Source organism: Acanthopagrus latus, chromosome 10, assembly GCF_904848185.1.
Source record: "Acanthopagrus latus isolate v.2019 chromosome 10, fAcaLat1.1, whole genome shotgun sequence".
In the NCBI taxonomy this organism is placed as follows: domain Eukaryota; kingdom Metazoa; phylum Chordata; class Actinopteri; order Spariformes; family Sparidae; genus Acanthopagrus; species Acanthopagrus latus.
Window position 1 is genome coordinate 7300448 of NC_051048.1, and position 11201 is coordinate 7311648.

At 41.1% G+C, this 11201-nt stretch overlaps 1 non-coding gene across 1 annotated transcript; it reads right to left on the bottom strand.

The window, feature by feature from the left end:
• Window positions 1-1508: 1508 nt before the first annotated feature.
• trnal-cag lies at window positions 1509-1591 on the bottom strand. The gene has a single exon. It is a non-coding gene; the product is annotated as a tRNA-Leu (tRNA).
• Window positions 1592-11201: the final 9610 nt, after the last annotated feature.

The window sequence follows — 11201 nt, forward strand, 5'->3', positions numbered from 1 at the left end:
CTGACAGATACGGTCAATTTATATGTCATTTATCTGCGTAAAACTACATTATAGTGTATGTAAGTATGTATAAACAGAAATACAAAACATGCAGTCTATTCAAGAATATCGCAATGCTTAAGTGAAATACAGACGGTGCAGACAGGAAAAGAGCGGTTAAACTATCCAAACTCTCAGAAGCATGTTTCAGACAAGTGGAATGTTACTAGAAGGAGGATTATCATGTTTAATATCATTGTTAGTGAGTGTCTGACCACAACAAAAAGTGTTGTCAGAAGTGGGATTCGAACCCTCGCCTCCAGGGAGGAGCAGCCGCCGGAGCGACCGTCCAACATTTCGCAGCGTCGGAGGATGACGGCCAATCAAATCCGCGGCTCCAACATTCCGCCCACCAATCGCCTTCGCCCAGCTCCAACATTTGACCAATCACGACGGAGAAATGTTGGACGGGACGCCGAGCGAAGCCGAGAAGATTTGCGGTAACCTTCGTCGTTTTCGAGGTTTCGAGTTTGAGGCGAGTGACTGCGACAACAGAAGTGGCACAAAATTGTCTTGGACTCATGTGCATTTTGGGGGATTTCAGCTTTTCACTGGTACAGTTAATCTGGTGTTGCCGTTTAGAGGGTGGTGTTACGTTTGACGCGGGTGCAAGGAGTTTTTGACCCTACTGTATTTATTTTCCTAATCATAGCAGGTACGGAGAGTGTTGCGTTAGCTGTATGAAAAGTCTGAGCCAGTACTGCACATTGGCTTAGAGTCTACTGTAAGGCTTGCCCAAGTGTGAGCGCTCATGCGCACCTGTGTACGGGATAATTGTGCATCTGTGTGCACATGTAATTCATGTATGGCCACATGGTAAGAGCAAAGTCACTATTTTTACTACCCAACACAAGACATCATCCGGTGACAATCCTATTAGTGAGATCTAAAACAGCCTCTCCTATTGCATAGTCAAACCAGACAGGGACCTGGTGCATATCTCAAATAGCATGAAGGATAATCGTGTTTACCATCATTGATTGAAATTAATGATCTCAGACAGCGTCTCTGGCTCCATCATCACTGTCAATAAGCATTCTCATTATTGCTCTATCGTTTAACCAAGTCTCCAAAGAAGGGGCTGCTCAAGAAAATAGCATGTAATTAGGGGTTTTGTGCTTTTTCTTTTTTTCTTTTTTTTAATTCCTTATTTAATTATTTATAATTACAATTCCTGTATGTATGTATTTATGGGAAAATTCAGGCAAAACATTTGATGTGCCACGGGCAACATACTTAATCTTTGTGTGTCTAATGAGCTACTCAAACAAAATATTATCTGAATTAACGAAATAATAAGTGTTTGTAGTCGTGCACACCACATCATTGTGAAAATAAGCTGTTTAAATGATCATCCTCTGCGTTTGTATTGTGAAATAATAATATAGAGTTGTACATTAGTAATATTATGACATTAAGAGTGCAACCGGAAGACCTGATCCGATCAAAATAGGCGAAAAAGAAGTGTCTGTCAGAAGTGGGATTCGAACCCACGCCTCCAGAGGAGACTGCGACCTGAACGCAGCGCCTTAGACCGCTCGGCCATCCTGACGTAACGCCCGACGTAACATATAAATATATCAATCCCAGCCCGGTTAACATATTTCTTTTATGGTAAACGTGTTGCGAAAATCCGAACCGTTTTCTAAAATATCCACAACCGGGCGTCACTACGCTGAACTGTTTAACGTACGTTTATCAGAACGTTACGAAGGCTAACGTCACATCTTCTATGACGTGTCTCCTTTCAGCATAACAACATTATTAGCATTAAAAAGCCTTTAATGACTCACACATGCAGTTCTGCCTTCGCCACGGAACAAGTGGAAGGTGAGAGTTCAACTTATTATCGTCTGACAAAATAAAAAGATGATAATAATAATAACAACAACAACAAAAAACGTCCAAGGTCGTCACGGCACCATTGACAGTTTCATTTAACGCGAGGCTAATGTTCCTTTTAAGCTAACACTAACAGTTTGACGTCCCCCCCCTTTTTTTTATCAGCTTGTGAGTGAAATATTCAGTTTTAATGGCAGCACCAGTCCATTAAATTAAGTATTTCGAATGCATTTCTTTACACACATTCTTCGTGAGATTCATCTTGGCATATTTGGTGTCTTTAAATACAATTCTTTGAGCTCGAACGCAGCATGAGTTTGTAATGAGTTGACCACCACCAGCAGGACAAATGTATTGAAGAGGTTAATAAAGAGGGTTTAAAAAAAAAAAAAAAAGAACATATTTCCTCCACAAAACTGTGAATACTGGTGTTGTTAGGAGTCCAAGATCGGTGGTGACATATAACAGGAAAACTACAAAAAACATCTAGAAGCAGACATGAACTTCTCCTGAGGTCAGAAGCAATTTTGAAAGGTATTTTTCAATTTTCTCAATGGAATACTTTCAGACTTTCAGCTTTTCTAACAGGCAGGCTTTGAGACATGCATTTTGGGCACAAAAGCATTGCGAAACATCTTTCAACATTGAACATATAAAGGCATACTGATGTATAAGAAAGACGGTATGAAAAGACGTGTGAATACAGTACAATACACAGAGAAAAGAAAGAGTTATGGTGCGAAAAATCTAATAAAATAATAAATAATGATATGCAGATCATTCTTCAGAGGGGTGGGACAGCAGAAAAAAAACAATTAAGAAAAATATTAAAGGAGCAGTGCATAGTTTTGGGAAGGAAACTTTATTCAGAAGAGAAGGCTCTCTATCGGGTGGTGTTTCTTTTATTGTCAAAACAAACTAAATAAGTGAACCCTTTTGTTTTCACGACTGAATAAAGTGAATAAACAAACTGACCTTAAAGGGCAACACAGTTTCATATTGTATGTGGCGGACCCTGCCACCTCTGTAGCGTCAAACAGTGTTCTGGGGACCTTATATTCCTCAGAGAACAGTTTGTTTATGAATTTACCTCATAACAGTATTAATGAGATAATAACGCAAACTCAGAAATATAGATTTTTTTTTCTATCTATCTGAATAAACAAGCTGATCTCAGAGCACTGTGTGAGGCTAGAAAACAAAATAAAACAGTATCATACTGCGTTGTCCTTTGAGGTCAGTTTATTCAGTCATGAAAACAAAAGTGTTTGTTAATTAGTTCAGGCGTAAAAGAGTCAGTCAGTGATCAGAACGTCTCCTCAAAAACGACATAATGCACCTTTAAGACGTTTGTTGTTCAGACCTTCAAGATGTTTTGTCTCTCCTTTTCTCTGCCGCAGCTTTTGAGGGGCCATCAGAAAGTGTCATGTCCGTCATCTCTGCACCGCCGTTGCGGTTGGCGCGGACGCCCCACATGCCTCTCATCCTGAAAATCTGCATCCTGGCAACCCCCTCCCTCCTCTTCCTCCTCCTCCTCCTCCCCCGGGTGAGTCCACACATGTTGGCCCACGTCTCAGTTTAAAAACAGAGGTTTAATGAAGCCGAAAAATGACTGGTTTAGCGTCCCACACCGCAGCAGCATCTGGTTGTTTTATAACACCACTGATCTGATGTGGAGGGTTGTTTTTGGTTTTTTTTGCAGCAAACAGGGGACGGTTGTGATTATCTGCTTGGGGGAAAAAAAAAATCTAAGTGGTTTGTGCGTGGAGCGAGCAAAAACATCGTAGTAAAAACAGAGAGATTATGAGAGAGACACACTCACCTGCTCCGGCTCTGGCCTACTCAGCACTAATGACTGTGTGATTGGATTATCCGGGCTTTTAGCAGCATCACAGCTGCAGCTGACAGAGAGGCTAACCTAGCAGGGGTCAAGCTGGGGTCAACAAGTGGTTGGCAGGGTGGTGACCTTTTGCGTCTAAGACGAGGCCTCGGGCGGGAGTGCAGGAGAGGCAGAGGGGTATGAACGGAGGAGGAGAGGGCTTCTTGTTTAGCTGATTGGCGACAGACGGGATCCCTGTTTCTGGGAATTCAGAAGAGAGGAGGATGAGGGAGGAGGAGGAGGAGGATGGTGGAGGGAGACGGGGATGCGTCATGACAGTAAAGCCTCGCAGACACTGCTGGCCTCCCGGTGACTCCACTGTACTGTGGAAACACAAACAAACAGGGCTGCCACCATCGGCTCCTTCCACTCTTTCTCCCCCTTTCTCCCCTCTCTTTCATCCCCCGAGCCTTTCCGTCCGAACACCTCCAAACCGAGGGATATCATTTCTTTCACCCTTCTGTTCAGAGCCAGCAGGGATTTTTTTAAAAAATATATTTATTTATTTATTTTTTAAAAAGCACTAAATGGGATATTTAACATGTGGGCCACGTTTACCACTTGATATTACATCACCATCAGACACTCACAAGTGCATCCATGTTAGCGCGTTTTATGATTCACCACGTAAATGGTGGAGGCTGCAGGTGATGAAATGGATGAGTCCAGTTGGCTGAGAATAGCCACCCGTGAGTCAATTCCCTGCGGGGGATTTGCCTCTGCATTCGTTTTAGACCAGAGGATGATGACCGAGTCTATTAGAGCGAGTAAATGACAATATTCTCCCGTGATTAGTTCCAGCGCATATTTACACACAGACGCGGGCAGATTCACACGCTGATCCAATCAACCGAGGGAGAATATTCACAAATGTGCTCTGGCAGAGTTTCTCGGCTTGTCAGTGGCATCAGATGTCTTTTTTTGGGGGGGGCGGGGGGCATTTAGGGGCTCTGTAGTGAATGTGAAGGAAACCCACTTTGTTTTTCACTCTCGGCTGTGGCTGTAGCCGAGATACATTTGTTGAAATACAAGATTACACCTGTTTCTGGCTGTAACATGGTTAGAAATGGTCAGATGAAGACAACAACCGAGTATATCTTTTTAAATTATAAACTAAACTAAACTAAACTTCTTGAGTTCGCTGAGTGGGAAAAAAAACACTATATTTGACTGCCAGATTTTGTTACATTTTACAAGCAAATGTAAAATTTGGACTTTTTATCAGCCAGAATTCAACCTGAGCATCTGAGTCGAATGAGACATGACACCTGATGCTGTCTGCTAGAATAGGCAAGGAAAACAAAAAAATAAATACAGGAGGGTCAGATGCACCTGAATCTGTTCCAGGTCTTTGAGCGTTATGGGAAGGTAACTGCAGAATAATTCACATCAGCTCCTGAAGGGCGATAAAGCATGTGAACATGGGTGTTCAGGTGAATTTAACTGCACAGTCATTGCACCTTTAGACTGAATGTGTCACACCTCTGTAGTCTTTGTCCAAAATGTGTAAAGAAATGTAAGAAAACAAGTCTATGAAGTTGTCACTGAACACTTATTAAGATTCTTAGTTTTGGATCAAATATTGCATAATATTTATCACACTTTTTAGTCATTATTCTAGGTGGGATAATGCTGCTGGCTTGCACACATGTTCTCACGCACCTCTGCACCGTTTCTCGTTGTGCCTTCAACTTTTTTTCCCCTGCTCTCTGTATCATGACTCGACTCATGTTGAATCCAAGTCAGTTCCTGAAGAGAGATAAATTATTTGAACACGGGCAGCTGAATTTAATTTTACATTTATTGTATTTTTTAAGAAAAACATCTAATGTACCTGTTTTTTTTATATAACTCTCACCACTCTTTGTCCAAACTGTTATCCGAAATGTAAAAAAAAAAAAAAAAAGTTAGTGAGGCTTTCACTGAGCGCTAGTTGAGTTGAACAAATATGACGCATGCAAATATGACTTTTAATGTTTTCAGATGTTGTAATGTGTCTCTGCGCCATTTTTCCACTAGTCTTTCAACTTTCCCCCCTTTTCTAATCATCTTTTAATCATTTAGAATTTTAGATTTTCAAAATGTTTTTATGTGATCGATTTTTTTTTTGTTTTATGACGGCGGCACACTGTGACGCTTGTCACAAATGTCCCCTTCAGAGATGAATGAAGCATTATGGATTTAGTTCAATTGATGATTTGACTGCAATTTTTGCGAAGGTGGAGAAAAGATTACACAGCAACGAATTTAATACGTTTTGCTTATTTCCTTTCGTAGAAAATATTTAAAAATAAAATAGCATAGTTCTCAAGTGAGGTATTGAAAAACAAATCACTGATTTGATGTTTTATATCATAATGTTGAGGTATCGTTCAACATGGATAGATGGACATAAAAGCAACGAAATGTCACTTCTTGGAGAGAGCGTCAGTATTTTACAATCTGGGGAAGTTGCTCCAAAAATAAGAATAAAAATTAGAATAAATCTCCAATTTAAGACAAACAGCTGATGTCCTCTCTGTCTGATCACTTTAAACCCACCTAAATAAGTCTTTCTGGTGCGTCTAACACTGGAAAATACAGTAATAAGACATTTACACGTGCAAACAAATCATAATCTAAACCTGTTGAGGATGTAGCTGCTGTGATTTCCAGTGAGAATGTGAGCTTCAGGCTTTTTGCACAGACCCTGGCGCTGTGAAGCCGGTATCCACTCTGTCAGGCCGCATACGTCCTCATGCAGCTGCAGCTGCTGGTTTTCCCCCCTGAGCTCTGTAGGTGTCACTCTAACTCTGTGATCTGCCACCTGTTGCTCCGCCGCATTTCTTCAACAGGTTCCTCCGTCTGCACTGAGCTCTGAACGATTACGTCTGCTCGAACTTCGGATTTAGATGAAAAAAATTGATTAAATTGAAGTCTTTTTTATCTCGGGAAAGAATGTGAAACAATAGAGCTTGTTTATGTCACAAAAACACTCAGTTTTCTTGTTATTTTTTGGGAGATTAAAACCAGTCATGAAAGAGATTTTACTCTTTAATATTTCCCTTTCTATCTAGCGCCTAATGAAGTCTTCTTCTGGCGCTCATGCCAGACTGAACTCTTCATAACAAGTTAGATAGATAAATAGATAAAAGCAGCCTCTGTGCGCCCGGAGAAAACACCAGACACACTGTCAGTGTGTGTTTTGCCCCGTCTCCTGTAAGGGCAGCTACATCACCGTCTCACAGTGATGATGTCAGGAGGGGAAGCCGTCTGCTGAACCCGGCACAAAGTGGCACAGACGGGCCTGATCGCCGTCTCCGGGTCATGACAGGAGAGGAAGCGGGGTGTCTGGTCATGGTGGGCACACAGTGGCACTGTCTGCAGCTGAACACTGAACACACACACACACACACACACACACAGACTGGAGTTTACACAGATACATTCACACACACACACACACACACACACACACACACACACACACAGTCAGCAGACTCTGGCCTGGCTGGCGCAGCAGCTGACAGACTGATACTGATCGGGGCAGCTGTCTGTCTGCCGAGATGAGTATTATTTTTTAAAGAGCATAAATTAGCATAAATGTTGTTGTGGCGCAAAAAAAAAATTATCTGATTACCACTCGCTCTTAAAATCATAACTCGCCGCTCGCTCTAGTCACCTCGACTTGATTGGTGCTTATTTTCTCTTCAGTGAACGTCAGAGCTGATTTGTTCTTATCAGTGCGGAACATCATTTGACCTGATTGCAGACACACTCTGATTTCTACTCGACGCCGCTTTTAAATGCAATCACACAATCCCACTGTAGTGAAAAAAAAACAAAACCGCTGCGCTGAATACGAGTAAAAGTAAAAGTATGTGAGGAATATCAGCAAAATTATCTAAAGTAGCGAAGTTAAAGAACTCATTCTGAAATAAAATGTTCCCTGTGTTACTGATACATCTGATATTTTTGGATTAATATTACTGCTGTAGAGAGAAAGTTGAGCTTATTGAGCTATTATATGTTAGTTTAATCTACAACAATGCCTTGAGTTCTATAAGATCGTCACATGTTGTGTCGCAGTCCTTCAAGAACTATAAAAAACTCTCTAAAGTCGCCTTCTCATAAGAAAAACAGCCCGTTTCCAGCTTTGTAACACTGTTTTCTTGCTAATCCGGGAGGGGTTTAAAATAATTAACTGAGTTTAAGATGTAGAAGACTTTTTCAAGGCTGTGTGAAAGTGTGAGTGTGATTCGGAGGTCGCTAAATTTGGAGATGAATGGGCAGGAAGGGTATGAAAGAAACTAATCTTAAAAGTATAACGTAACGGTCAGATAAATGAAGGGGAGTAGAGAGAATGTAATGTTTGCCTCTGTGACATAGTGGAGTAATAGCAGAAAGTTGCCTTAAAATGTAAACATTCAGGTTTGTACTCACAAACTTGTTCTCGAGCAAATGTAAGTTACATTCAATCGCTTCATATTATCGTTTCTGTTTTAAACGACAATGATCTCAAATTTACATCCATTTTTATTTCTCGGAACGAGCTCCAAGCTGCCAAAGATTCAAATAATTATGATCCTCAGAGAAGAGTTGGCAGCCGATTATCACATGAGATTTACCATGCAACCTTTTTTTAAAAATGCAAAAACAACGAATGATTTTAAAAATGCTTCCCTTGAAGGGGAAAACAGTAGCTGCGGACCAAGGCAAGGCGAGGGCAAAGGTCAAGACCAGGCTGGAACGAGGGCCCTTCTGGTGTTTGTTTGATGAATAAATGATTAGAGCTCACATCGCCGCCTCGTCTCACTTAAAGTACTGAAAGTACTGAGATGAAGCCGGCCACATCTTCTTCTCACACTCACGTCTCTCTGTGCGGCTTTTTCTCGTCCTTCAAGCTCACTCTCGCCTCACAAGGTCACATTCTCAGCGAGCAGACGCATTTGGGAATAAAAGGTCCATTTAAAGTGAAAGTCCTGCCTATGAATGTGCATTAAATTACGATATCATCCGCAGAATGTACTCAAGTATCAGGAAGAAACATAAATAAGCACTCACTTTGCGTTAGAGACAAAAATGTGTCTTAATGACTTTTTTTTTTTTTAATCTTTGATTCATTAACTGGTGATCATAATTTAATTGTAGCAATTTTTCAATGTAAGTAAAATATATTTGTATCGCTAATGCTTGATATTATTATATAAGTGTAAAAGTGTTAGATAATAGGTAAAGAAAAAGGCCGTGGTAAGTCCTTAAGATATCATTATTAACATGAAAAATCTGTTTAAGTGTTAATAAAAGTATCATAAACATCATTTATTTATGTTCATTACTAGGAAATGAGACATTTATAAACACCTATTGGTAACTATAATTAGTTAAACTCATTTTTTATACAGTTATAAGAAACTCAACAGGCTTTTCTCGAGTTCCTGTGTGTCTATAAACTCTAATCAAGTTATTTTATAATCTAGCAATAATCTTGTTGTTTAAAAACACTTATAAATTGTTAACTATAACTACAGATTTATCAACATAATATTGTTCATAAGTATCTTATCAGGGCGTAAAGGCGACTTTTACCGATTCACATTTTTTATACATCGTCTGACGGTTTAATTTATAAGAATCAATAATTATGAGCTCATGAATTTTTGTTTTTTTTATGGCTGAAAATACAGAAAGAACACGATTGTTCTGCCTTTAACATTTTTCACTTTTTAATTAGTACTGATGAAAACAAAACAAACCCTAAAATGACCAAATAGGACAGAAACAAATTTTTAAAAAGCGAGAAAAGTGTGCAAATGTTAAAGGAGAACTGTATTAGAACCTCATGTGTTTTCAAATGATCTGAACCTGCCATGTAACAAATGTAGTGTGAAATATACAACACAGAAACATAAAATGGGAGTGCAGCTACTGAACTGGAGTGCAGCATTTCATTTAATGTAGATATGAAGTTTTTTTGTTTTTGTTTTTGTTTTGTTTTTTGAACCCTGAGAGCTTCCAAATCAATTACACTCAATTCATCTGACTTATTTACGTGCAGCAGATGATTTCCCCCGCGTCGCACAAAAGACCGCTGGCTGTCGGAAGGTTTGCAGCACCGATGGTCACACTGTGAAAATCTTTGCAATGAGAGCTGGAAAATTCAAGGTTAAAGGTGGCGACGCGATGACACCAGAGCTGAGAAAAAAAAAGAAAAAAAAAACCTGTATTCATCACCAAGGCCACACCCATTCCCCCCCTCCTCTGTTTCTTTCTTTATCTGTCCATCCCGCCATCATACCATCACTCCTCCCTCTTTTGCCGCATCGCCTGCGCAAACGCCTCTCTGGATTTCTCATTTAACGTCCTCTATGTCACCCTTACCTTGCATGCCCTGTTGCTCTTCCGTCCTCTGTCCCTCTCTCTGTCCATGTTGTCCAAGAAGTCCTCTCCCTTTGCTGTTTTTCTTTTCCCCAACTTTTCTCTTCCCAAAAATAGAGAGTTTGTCCTCCCTCGAGATTTCCAGCCGGCCCCTCCTCGCTCAGACTTCTCCTCCTCCTCCTCCTCCTCCTCCTCCTCCTCCTCCCGCTGTCTCCCAAATCTTCCTATCCATCCCTTTTTTCCCACCTCAGTCTTTATTCACTCTTCATCTTTTTTCCCTCCCTCCTCCTCCTCCTCCTCCTGGTCTCTGTGCAGCTGGTGGGGCCCTTCCATTAGTCCTGACATGCAGAGGCACTGATTCTGTAAAGGTCGCGACCCCTCGCAGCGGGCTTCGCCAGGGCTTAGTCCTGCACACTCACACATCTGCGTGCCCCGGGATGCCCACTGCATGCATAACTCACCCTTTACACAACACACACATACACACACACACACACACACTCTCAGTATATATACATAGTGACAGAAAAATGCACAAACGTGGATATACACACACACGCACACAACTCTGGCCCGCTTTCATCATGCTGACAAGACTGAACCCCTCCCTCAATAGCACCAACTGACCGCACAGCTGCTGTGGTTGAAAGTGTGTGTGTGTGTGTTTGTGTGTGTGTGTGTGTGTGTGTGTGTGTGTGTGAGTCAGATGTGGAGTGGGAGAAATCCTGCTTAATTGGACTGCTGCAAGCTTGGGAAAGACCTCGCTCTCCACTCCTCTCCCTCTTTCTCTCACCCATCCATACCTCTCTCTCTTCCTCGGCCACCATCGTCCACCTGCGCTCGTTTTATCTTGTGTTTATTTTGGGATCGCCGCAGCAATTGTGCAGCATCGCCGCAGTGAACCCAAGGTGTACGGGAAGCGGTGCGTCACTTCACAAAGCGCCAACCTTTCAAGATACACTTTGGAAACAGATTTCAACCAGGACAGAAAACTTTTTTTTTTTTAAGTGAAACACAGTTCAAAGCTACAAGAAAGACCAGTAAGAAAAAATACTTCAAAAAAAAAAAACAACAACAACAACAC